This window comes from Monodelphis domestica, chromosome 1 (genome assembly GCF_027887165.1).
Source record: "Monodelphis domestica isolate mMonDom1 chromosome 1, mMonDom1.pri, whole genome shotgun sequence".
NCBI lineage: Eukaryota > Metazoa > Chordata > Mammalia > Didelphimorphia > Didelphidae > Monodelphis > Monodelphis domestica.
Window position 1 is genome coordinate 689137890 of NC_077227.1, and position 10624 is coordinate 689148513.

The 10624-nt window shown below is 32.8% G+C and overlaps 1 pseudogene; it reads left to right on the forward strand.

The window, feature by feature from the left end:
* The window catches only part of LOC100017840 (SWI/SNF-related matrix-associated actin-dependent regulator of chromatin subfamily E member 1-like), a 30773-nt pseudogene extending 26823 nt beyond the window's left edge, over positions 1–3950 (forward strand).
* The last annotated feature ends 6674 nt before the right edge of the window (positions 3951–10624 follow it).

Consider the following 10624-nt stretch of genomic DNA (forward strand, 5'->3'; position numbering starts at 1 on the left):
CAAATAGTGAGCTCTTATCCCAAAAGCTGAGATCTAGGGGTTTATCAAACACTAGAATTTTAAGATAATTTATTCCTAATACATCCCACTGATCCAATATTCTATTTCTTAGTCATTACCAGATTCTTTTGATGATTACTAATGTATAGTACAATTTGAGATCTGGTACTCCTAGGCCACTATTCTTTACATTTTTTTTATTAATTCTCTTGATATACTTGATCTTATGATATTCCAGATGAATAATGTTGTGTTTGTTCTAGTCCAATAAGATAATTATTTTATAGTTTGGTATGATACTGAATGAATAAATTAATTGGGGTAGAATTGTCATTTTTAACACATTAGTTCTGACTATCCAGGAGAAATGAATGTTTTTGCAATTTTTTAGATCTGGCTTTATTTGTATAAAATTGTTTTATAATTATGTTCATATAATTTCTACATTCATTTTGTGAACTTTATATTACTCCACTCTACTTAGTCTAACAAAAACAGGAATGTCTACACCCATACTTAAGGAATTAGTTTAGGAGGATGGTCTATGACAGACATGAACTAGCAAATGACAAATTAGAAACAACTGACAGACCCCTGGGCTGTCCTAAGTCAAGCTTAAGCTACAATTGGTACATGTGAGATGCAGGAAAGATATGTAAACACAATCTATATATTTCATATCACTTCAGTTTTATGGGTGAGTTCATTGCATTTATGAAGATCATATGTGTATTCATCTTCATTTTATTTTTCCCTTTTGATATTTCATTTTCTCCTGTCACTCTGCCCCTCTACACTACATCCCCCCTCCCTTATATTATACTTCTACCCCATCAGATTTATTATTCCCTTTCTTCTCTAAAGGGTTAGGTAGGATTCTATACCCCAATGTGTCAGGTTGTTATTTACCCCTCTGAGCCAATTCTAATGAAAGTTTTAAGCATTGAATGTCACTACCCTCATCCTTCCCTCCATTATATTTTTCATGCCTCTTTAAGTGACATAATTTACCCCATTTTACTCTCTTTTCTCTTAGTGCAATCCTCTTTTCTACCTCTTGATTTTTCATCTGCATGTCATAGTAAATAGCTTACTCTTATATCTCTGTCTATGTAGACTTTTTCTGACTACTATGATATAAAATTTTAAGAGACACAAATATCATCTTTCTATGTAGGAATATAAACAATTTGAGTTTAATGATTAATGTAGTAGAGATGGTTTGGTATTTCAAAATTGAGAGAGATAAGAGAGGAGACATCCCTTCTCAAAGTAGGATTCAGGGGAGACAGCTGATGTTTAAGGTTGGCTCAGAGAGAGGAGAGGGGGTTTGAAGATTTTCTTCTTCTGCCTTCCCTCCTTATCTATGGCTGCTCTCTCATATTTGCTCTTGTCCCTCTGGTCCCTCCTCCACTACTTGAGACCAAAGCATCTTGCCTTGATCTGTTCACTCACACTTGATGCTCAGATTGGGGAAAAGATAACTATTTTAATGTCAACTCAGTCAGGGTAGTACAAAGAATTACTGGCAGGGAAAAGAATGGGAAAGGAAAGTGGGAAAAGGGGGTCACTGTCTCTATCTAAAACCCCTTTTCCTCCCTCCTTGAGTTTTGGGGAAACTCAGGCTTTAGCAGCCTGAGCCCCCTGAGAGAGTCAGGTTGGCTCACCCTGGGTTGCATCCCTTGGCCACAGTTCCGACCCAGGGCAACAGGAGCTGAGGTAAAATCTGACAGACATTCAAAATGCCTTTTCTCAGGTTTCTATTTCATTGAGTCTCTTCAATTGGGAAATGTTGAGGGGAAGGATTTCCAGTCACAAGCAGATAAAAGTGGGTAACCCTGAGGAGAATGTCTTATTCAACCTTCTCTCTTCTGCTCCTCCCAGCTGACAGACCAAGTGCTCTCCCAGTGTGAATCTTCTCCTCCTCCAGATTCCAAAGTCCTGGGGCCTCTCCCCCATCGAAGTGATCAGTTCCACACACTCTTCAGCCTGGAACGTTTCCTATGTGCCAACCTCTGTCACAAATACTCCATTTCCTATTGTTCTCACGGTGCCACCCTGGCCCATGCCAGTTACTTACCTTCTATGTCTATTCTAATCTATCTGTGCTACTTTTTGTTCCCATCTAACCTCCCCCTTCCCAAAATAATAAATCTTATACTGTCTGTTTGCTAATCTAAGATCCTATCTCATGCTAACACTGAGTTGTGGGAAGAGGGTTAGGATTATGTGCCAACAAATATTTTAAAATATAACAATTTCTTAATACAAAGTAATTCCTATGGCAGTCAATAAGACTTTTAGTTCTCAAGTAAAATTGACTATCCTATGCCTTATGTAATGTTAATTCCAATGTAACAAGTCATAACAATTAGATATATGTACATATTCATATATATATATTAACTTATATCTAATGAAATCTGATTTATTCTGTCCCTGTGTTATTTCTCTACTTACAACATTCCCTTTTCTACCCTAAACTACTCTGTCCCTGTCAGTTAATGGTTCATATGTTAACTCTCTCCTTTCTACCTATATTAGTGGATTAGATTCTTAGTATGCTACATATTTCGTGTCTGGGTTTTCTACACATTTACATATGTTACATGTTATTTATATACATATACACACACATTCTCTGGTACTAGAGATATATTTACAGATAAACAATTTATGGGCTGTCCTTATTTACCTCACAGCCCCTAATGTCAGTGTGAAATTTGTTCATGTTCTAGATATGTCGTGGTGGATGCATACTTATTCCTCTTCAGGAAAGCCTCTTCTCATTTTGCTTGAAGGTCTCTTATTCATTCTTCCTATGTAGATTCCAATGTCTATGTGGACGCAATCCCTTTTATGTGAAATTAATGTGATTGGCAATTAGTCTTACCTGACCCATTTTCCTGAAGTTCATTCCCCATAATGTCTTTGACGCAAAGTTCTTTCCAGTTGTCAGTGTCATCCATCCTTTGGTGTTGCTTGAAGTAGTCACTGGTCCAGGATGCCTTTTCCTTTACAGGATACATACTTGCCTGTCATCTCACCTTGAAAGACAATCTTAGATATCCAGAACTACAGGATCATGCTTATGTGTAAGATTAACATGTGCATGTGTGTCAGAGTGAATACGTTGAAGCATATGTGACTGAAACTTATAAGGAGAACCTTATATGAGCATCCAACCAGCAAAGATGCAGATAGCTATGATGATGGTTTTTCAATGAATCACAGAGCCACTGTCCATTTCCAGAGAAGCCACCATTTAATCTGTGAGATATCAAGTGAAATTGTGGTACCAGAAGTTCATTTAGAGGTTACCACGGCCAGAATGCAGGTTCTCAAACAACAAGTTCAGTCCGTAATGGTCCACCAGAGAAAATTAGAAGCTCAAGTCTTACAAATAGAAGAATGTCACCAGGAAAAGAAAGAGGACCTTCTTAGAAAGCACAGATTCCTTTAACAAGAACCCAAGAGGTAATGCAACTTAAAGATGGAGGCAGACATGGAAAAAATAGCAGCTGAAATGATCCAGGAAGAGGAACAAGCCTGCAAACTACAGTAGGAAATGAGAGAAAGAAGCAATGGAGCAAGCAGAGCGAAGTCAGACTGGTATTAGTTGCTGCCTCTGCTTCTTCTACTGCCTCTGCCACCACTGCTACCACTGCCACTGCAAAGGATGACCAGACAGCTAGCAAAGGTGATAAGAAGAAGGAAGAGGAAAGCACCCTGATGGAAACATGAGAGACACACCCAGAAGAAGCTAGAGAAAGTGAACAGAATGGTGAAGAAAGAATATCTGCCCCTGAAGATACAGAGAGTGGCCAATAGAATGTAGCATGGCAGAAGGTCCTAGTGACAGCAACACTGGTTAAGAGGGCAACAGTGTCACCATGGAGGAGCCTATGACAAATCATACACCAAAGGACAGTGAGAAGAATAAATGTTGACTAATTAAAAAAAAGGTAACAGTGTACTATGGAAGTCATAAAATCTAGTAATAATTACTAGATTCCGGGTGTACTTCATGTCTTAAACCCATTCCAAGCACTCTCTCTTTTTCCCTGTCTCTGTCACTCTGTCTCTGTCTGTCAGTCTCTCTCTCTATCTCCTATTCACTAACTAAACAGATTTTTCTTTTATATTTTTATCTTTCTAATGATGGGGCTTAGTGCAGCACTTGGTACAAATTTAATGCTAAGTAATTTATTTTATTTTATTAATTAGTTAATTTTCCAGGCAATTGTCTAAATCTATATAGAATCTGGCTATGAAAATCTAAGTGCTAATACCTAGAATCACAGAGTCCCCCAATTTTTGGACATTAACTTTATCTTCTTGTCCTTTAGTTATGTTGCTCTCTTCTTCTCCCAGGGCCATTTGTTTTAAAGCTTCTTTATGCACTGTATTCCTTAAGTTAATGAGTTGATATCTTAGCTAGTAATATACTTATCAGTTGACTAGCCTGCCACATGCTATGTTCAATTGCTTACAGCTGAGTTTTCAAAAGTCATATGTGAAATAGCTTTGTCCCAAAAGATAAAATGGATTTTCACTACACAAACATATTGGGATAGGACAATTCATTTTTCTACAGCTGGCTTCAGTGTCCATTATCTTTGGATCAATTAAATTAGACAAACCAGACATCTAAAGCTCTAAAGTACACTTTTGTGGTCTCTGCAATCCAATTTGAATTTCTGCATTGATCCAATTAACTGGATAATTGCCAGATCTGCCCTTTTTTGTGTTGAACAGACATAACCTTACTGTGGATATTGTCATCCTCTTGAGAAATTTTAAGAAATTATATGCTATCAATCCCTTGCCTTTTCAGGATTGTAATACTTTATTAATGATGCAGCATCCCCTGTCCTCAAAAGAGTGCTATATGATTAAAAATGAAAAAAAATGAACTAATATGGTACAAGCTCCCATTTGATATGATAGCAGAAGGAATGAGAACTATTTTTTTTTTTATTTTTGGCTAGGTAATATTCAACAAGTTAGCCTCGATAAAATAAGGGAAAGTAATGGGCTTAATAAGAATCTGAATTAAAAATATAAAGTATTTTTCTTCATTTTTTCCATCCATAAATTGTTATAAAGGACTTAGAGGTAAAAGGAACATGAAAATCTATCAGGAGAGGAAGGAATGAAGGAATTCATGGGCTTTCCTTGATTCTTTTCAAATAATTCTTAATCCAAATGTGATAAGCCTTCCAACCTAACAAGTATAAAGAGAAACTCTCCACAATAATATGAAGAATATCTTTCAAAACAGACTACATTCTCCTGAAAGCTCTTCCTCATCCTGTACATACTCCATGCCCCCACTGGATAAGTCGCGTAGCTGCTTATCACATTTTTTATTAGTTTTACTCAGATTGTTCCTTCAAAGTCCTCAATGTTACATAGTCAATATAGAGTCGTAATAACTACCATCATGATCATAAAGATTATATATGTATATATAAAGATATAAAGATATGATGATGATTATTTTGATATTTTAATCAAATTGCCCCTTTTTGTCCAAGAACAAATCTTGAATTAAAGACATGCACAATGAATTGGCAGATGAGAAAATTGAAATTTCTCTAGTTATATATCTTTTATTTTCTAATATCATTTTTATCAGATTACCTGTCAATTCAATTTCTTAATATTCATTTTCTGATATTTTCCAATATGTATTCTCACTCTCCTTCCTACCCAGCCAACTTCTACAGTAAGACAGATACTATCATTTAGATCTTAAATATATTATCATACAATACATTTTGTCATTTTTGTCATGTGAAAGAAGATATTGTTTACACTAGGGAAACATTCATGGAGAAAATAATCTAAATTGCATAAACCTTTTAAACTTCAATATGCTTTCAAATTTCATTTATACCTTCTGTGATGGTGAATATCTTTTTTTTTGGTCATGAGTCTCTTATAGGTGTCCATTATCATTCATTGATTTGTTGATAAAAGTTAAGTTATTCTCAGTTGATCATCATATATTTTTCTTGTTGATGTATACAACATTCTCCTGGTTGTACTCACTTCACTTGCATCACCTCATATAAGTCTTTCCAGCTATTTTTTATGATCATCTTGTTTTTCATCCTTTATTGCACAATAGTACTGCAATACAAACATATACCATGGCTTATTCAGTCATTCCATAACTGATGGACATCCCTTCTGTATAAATGGAGATGTTTGAACCCTAGACTTCATTCTCCAGAAGTCCTTGATATTTCCCAGAATTCCCTGTAATCTCACCCGAGTCTCCACATTGGCGAGATCACAATTGGTATTTAACTGGCAGTTATGCCTTCCACGCTCTCTTCTCTTCCTTCATTGCAATGATGTAGCAAGTATAGTTGTAAGCTAAGTGGGGGGATTTTAAATGGGCTCATCAGTCATTGGCATGTGGCTTTTTATTTTGTATCTTCTTATTTGCTTGACTTTTAATGATTCTTAATAAACCTCATAAAATATGATATTTTTATTAGTAGAGATATAATTTTAAATGTTACACTTCAGAGTTAGGAGTTCTTTGTCACTATCAAAAGATCTGCTATAAATATTTTGTACAGTTTGGTACTTTCTCCCTATCTTTAATTTCTCTGGGATATGGACCTATTAGTAATATTACTAGGTCAAAGGTCAAAGTGTGTACACAGATTTATGGCTCTTTGAGTATGCTCCAGATTGTTCTTCCAAAGGTTTTATCAATTCACAACTTCACCAGCAGCGTATTAACATCCCAGTGTTTTTTTTTTATTCCCACATCACCTCCAGTATTTATTATTTTCCTTTTATGTCATGTTAGTCTGATAGGTATGAGATGATACCTCAGAGTTCTTTTTATTTGTTTTTCTTTAATCAATAGTGATCTGGAGAATTTTTATATGACTTAAGATGGTTTTAATTTCTTCATTTGAGAAGTGTCTCTTCATATCATTTGACCATTTCTCAATTGGGAAATATAAATTTGACTCAGTTACCTTTATACTTGAAAAATTAAGCCTTCATCAGAGAGACTTGCTATAATGTCCCTCTTTCCCAGTCTGTTGTTTGCCTCTGTTGCATTGTTTTGCTTTATGCAGAAACTTTTAAATTTAAAATGAACAGTGTTATCTCTTTTATATCTCAAATGTTCTTTCCATCTTGTTTTGAACTAAATTATTTCTTTCTCCATAGGTTGGACAGGTAAACTATTTTTTTCCTTCACTAATTTGTTTATGGTATTATCTTTTATTTTTCAATAATATACCCATTTGTCTTTACCTTGATATATGGTATGAGATGTTTATTCATGCCTAATTCCTGCCAGATTATTTTATAGTTTTTCCAGGATATTTTTATCAAATAGGAAGTTCTTAAAGAAACATGTATTTTTGGGTTTGTCAAACACTAGTTTATGGTTATTTATCATTGTGTGTAGTGTCTATTCTATTCCATTGGAATAGAATTATATTATTTTTATCCAGCACCAGATTGTTTCATTATTATTGTTTTAAACTATAATTTAAGATCAATATAGCTAAATTCCTTTTTTCCATATTTTTATCATTAATTTCTATGGCATTCAATGTATTTTGTTATTCCATATGAATTTTGTTTTCTTTTTTTCTGGACCTATGAGATATTTTTTGGTTAGTCTGATTGGTATGGAACTGAATAAATGAATTAATTTTGAATGAAGTATAATTTTCAGTATATTCTTTGTTTAGCCATGAGAAATTATTTTTTCTAAATTGTTTAGATTTGGATTTGTTTACATGAAAATGTGTTTTGTAGTTGTAGTCCTATAATTCCTGGATTTGTCTTGACAGGTATGTTTCCTGAGTATTTTATATTGTCTTTACTTATTTTTAAATTTTAATGGGACTTCTCTATCTTTTGCTGTTGGGCTTTTTTAGTAGTATAGAAATGTAAATTATTTGTTGTTGGTTTATTTTATATTCTTCAACTTTGCTAAAGTTGTTCATTGTATTGATTAGTTATTTGCTTGATTCTCTATTATTTTCTAGGTATGTAATCATATCATTGCAGATTAATAGTTTATTTACCCATTGCATACTCTAATTTCTTCAATTTCTTCTTTTCTCATTGCTATAGCTAGCATTTCTAGTACATATTGTCTAGTTCTAGTGATAATCTTTGTTTTATCCCTGATCTTATTGAAAAAGGTTTTAGTTTTCCCCATTATATATGTTTGCTAAACGTTTTAGAAAAATGTCATTTATTATCTTGAGGAATGTTTTATCCCTTTCAAGGTTCCTGAGTGTTTTTTATAAGGGGTACTGTATTTTTTTCAAAAGATTTTTTTCTGCATCTATTTAAATAATCATATGTTTCTGTTGGTTTTGTTATTGATATGGTCAATTACATGAATAATTTCCATATTATTAAACCATCACTGAATTTCTCATGTTAAATTTACTTAACCATAGTGTATGAACCTTATGCTATATTGCTCTAATCTTCTTGCTAGTATTTAATTCAAAATGTTTGCATCAATATTTATTAGGGACATTGATCTATAGCTTCCTTCCTCTTGTTTTGCCCTTCTTTCTTTAGGGATCAGTACCATATTTGTATCATGAACATAATTTGGTAGAATTTCTTCCTCTGATATTTTTATGAATAATTTATTTATTATTAGAATTAATTGTTCTTAAAATGTTTGGTACTAATCACTTATGAACTATGTGGTCCTAAAACTTTTTTCTTAAGGATTCACTGATAACTTCTTAAACTTATTTTATGGGATGTATTTATTAATCTATTCTTGTTACACAAATAGTAAAAAAAACAAGATTTATGTCCACAAACACATACAAATAGTTGATATTAATTATTTAATATAATTTAATAATATAATAAATAATATAATTTAAATAATAATTTAAATTTTGACTCTCTTAAGCTATATTCAAAGTATGACTAATTACAGAACTGTTAAGTTTATTCATTCTATTGAGACAAAATTATTTCTATCTTTCAAAAATACTCAATAATCATGGCATGCTCTTTTTTCTTTCTTCTCTGTCAGTCATTTCATAGTTAAGATGGAGTCCAGTCTCATTTGCCTAATTTATCTTCCACTTTTCATATAGCACATGAGGAGCGTCAAATCTAGGTATGGCATAGCCACTGCTTTGGGATGACAAGTGACAAATCTATTGTACTACAATTCAGGAATAATTCAGTTCTTCACTGTAATTTATCATTCTTCTACAGAAAATTCATGTGAAAACATGAACAAATTAAAACAGGGAATGGAGAAAGCATAGAAAGTTTTCAGGTCTGTTGAATATACTGCACATGCAAGTTCATTGATTTATTAATGTATAAATTCATGATATAAAAAGACTCTGATATTAACATGGGATTTGTTTTCTCACTCTATAATTTCACTGAATAAATTATAAGATTTGTTTGTACTGAGCAATCCATTGCTTTAAATTAATTTTATTTTATTCTATTTTATAACCTTTTGTTCCCAAAGATATTATTGACTTGCCCAGCCCTGATCCGAAAAAAAAATAAAAAAGTAAAATCAAAGAAATCCAGAGAAAAATATTTCTGTCCTATTATTTTATACCATTTCCAAATCTCATTACAATCCCTGTCATAATAATAAGTTCAATTTGTATCACATTCATTACAAACTTGAATAAAGTATTTGAATTTTAGCACTTCATAATTTGAAAGAATTAAAGAGTAGTCTGTATTGCTGTCGCCCTTTTAAATATTCAGTATTTAACATGGATTGCTGAACATTCTCACCTTTTACCCCTTGATAAAATCTCCCAGAGCCCCACACACTATCTTCTCCCTCAATTGTTAGAAAACTAGAGAAAACTAAAAAAAAAATCTGCTATTCAAAGCCCAAGGGCTGAAAGGTCAGAAGAATTTATCACAGTCCTTGTCCACACTAAATATTAATAACAATATTTTAAACACACATACACACACACACACACACACACACACACACACACACACATATATATATATATATATATATATATATATATATATATATATATATATATATATATATATATATATATATATAACCATACCATTACCAATAAAATCTTGGAACCCATTTAAACTTAAAATTCAATGAATAATAAAATATCAGATTAGAGACAACAACAGCTAATTATTTCAGGATATGCCTTTCCAAACATTCTCTTTTTAAAAGTTGTAGACAGTTGTCATCTGGTCTTGAATTGAAGCCTTTCATTGAAAGAAAATCCAACACCTGTAAAGCCCTATTATCTAGAATGATTTTAACTGGAGTTTCCCTTATATCTCTTGCTGCTGAGTTGTGTTGAAATATGTAGAAATGCTGATAATTTATGTGGACTTATTTGGTAGCCTGAAATTTTGCTAAAGTTGTTTATTTCCCCTAGCCTTTTAGTTGATTCTTTAGGATTCCTTTAGTAGATGATCATATCATCTGCAAAAACTGATAGTTTAATCTCATCTCTAATTGTGATCCCTTTAATTTCTTTTTCCTCTCTAATTGCTGCTGCTAACATTTCTAGTACAATATTAAATTATAGAGGTAATAATGAGCATCCTTGCTTCACTCTGATCTTAT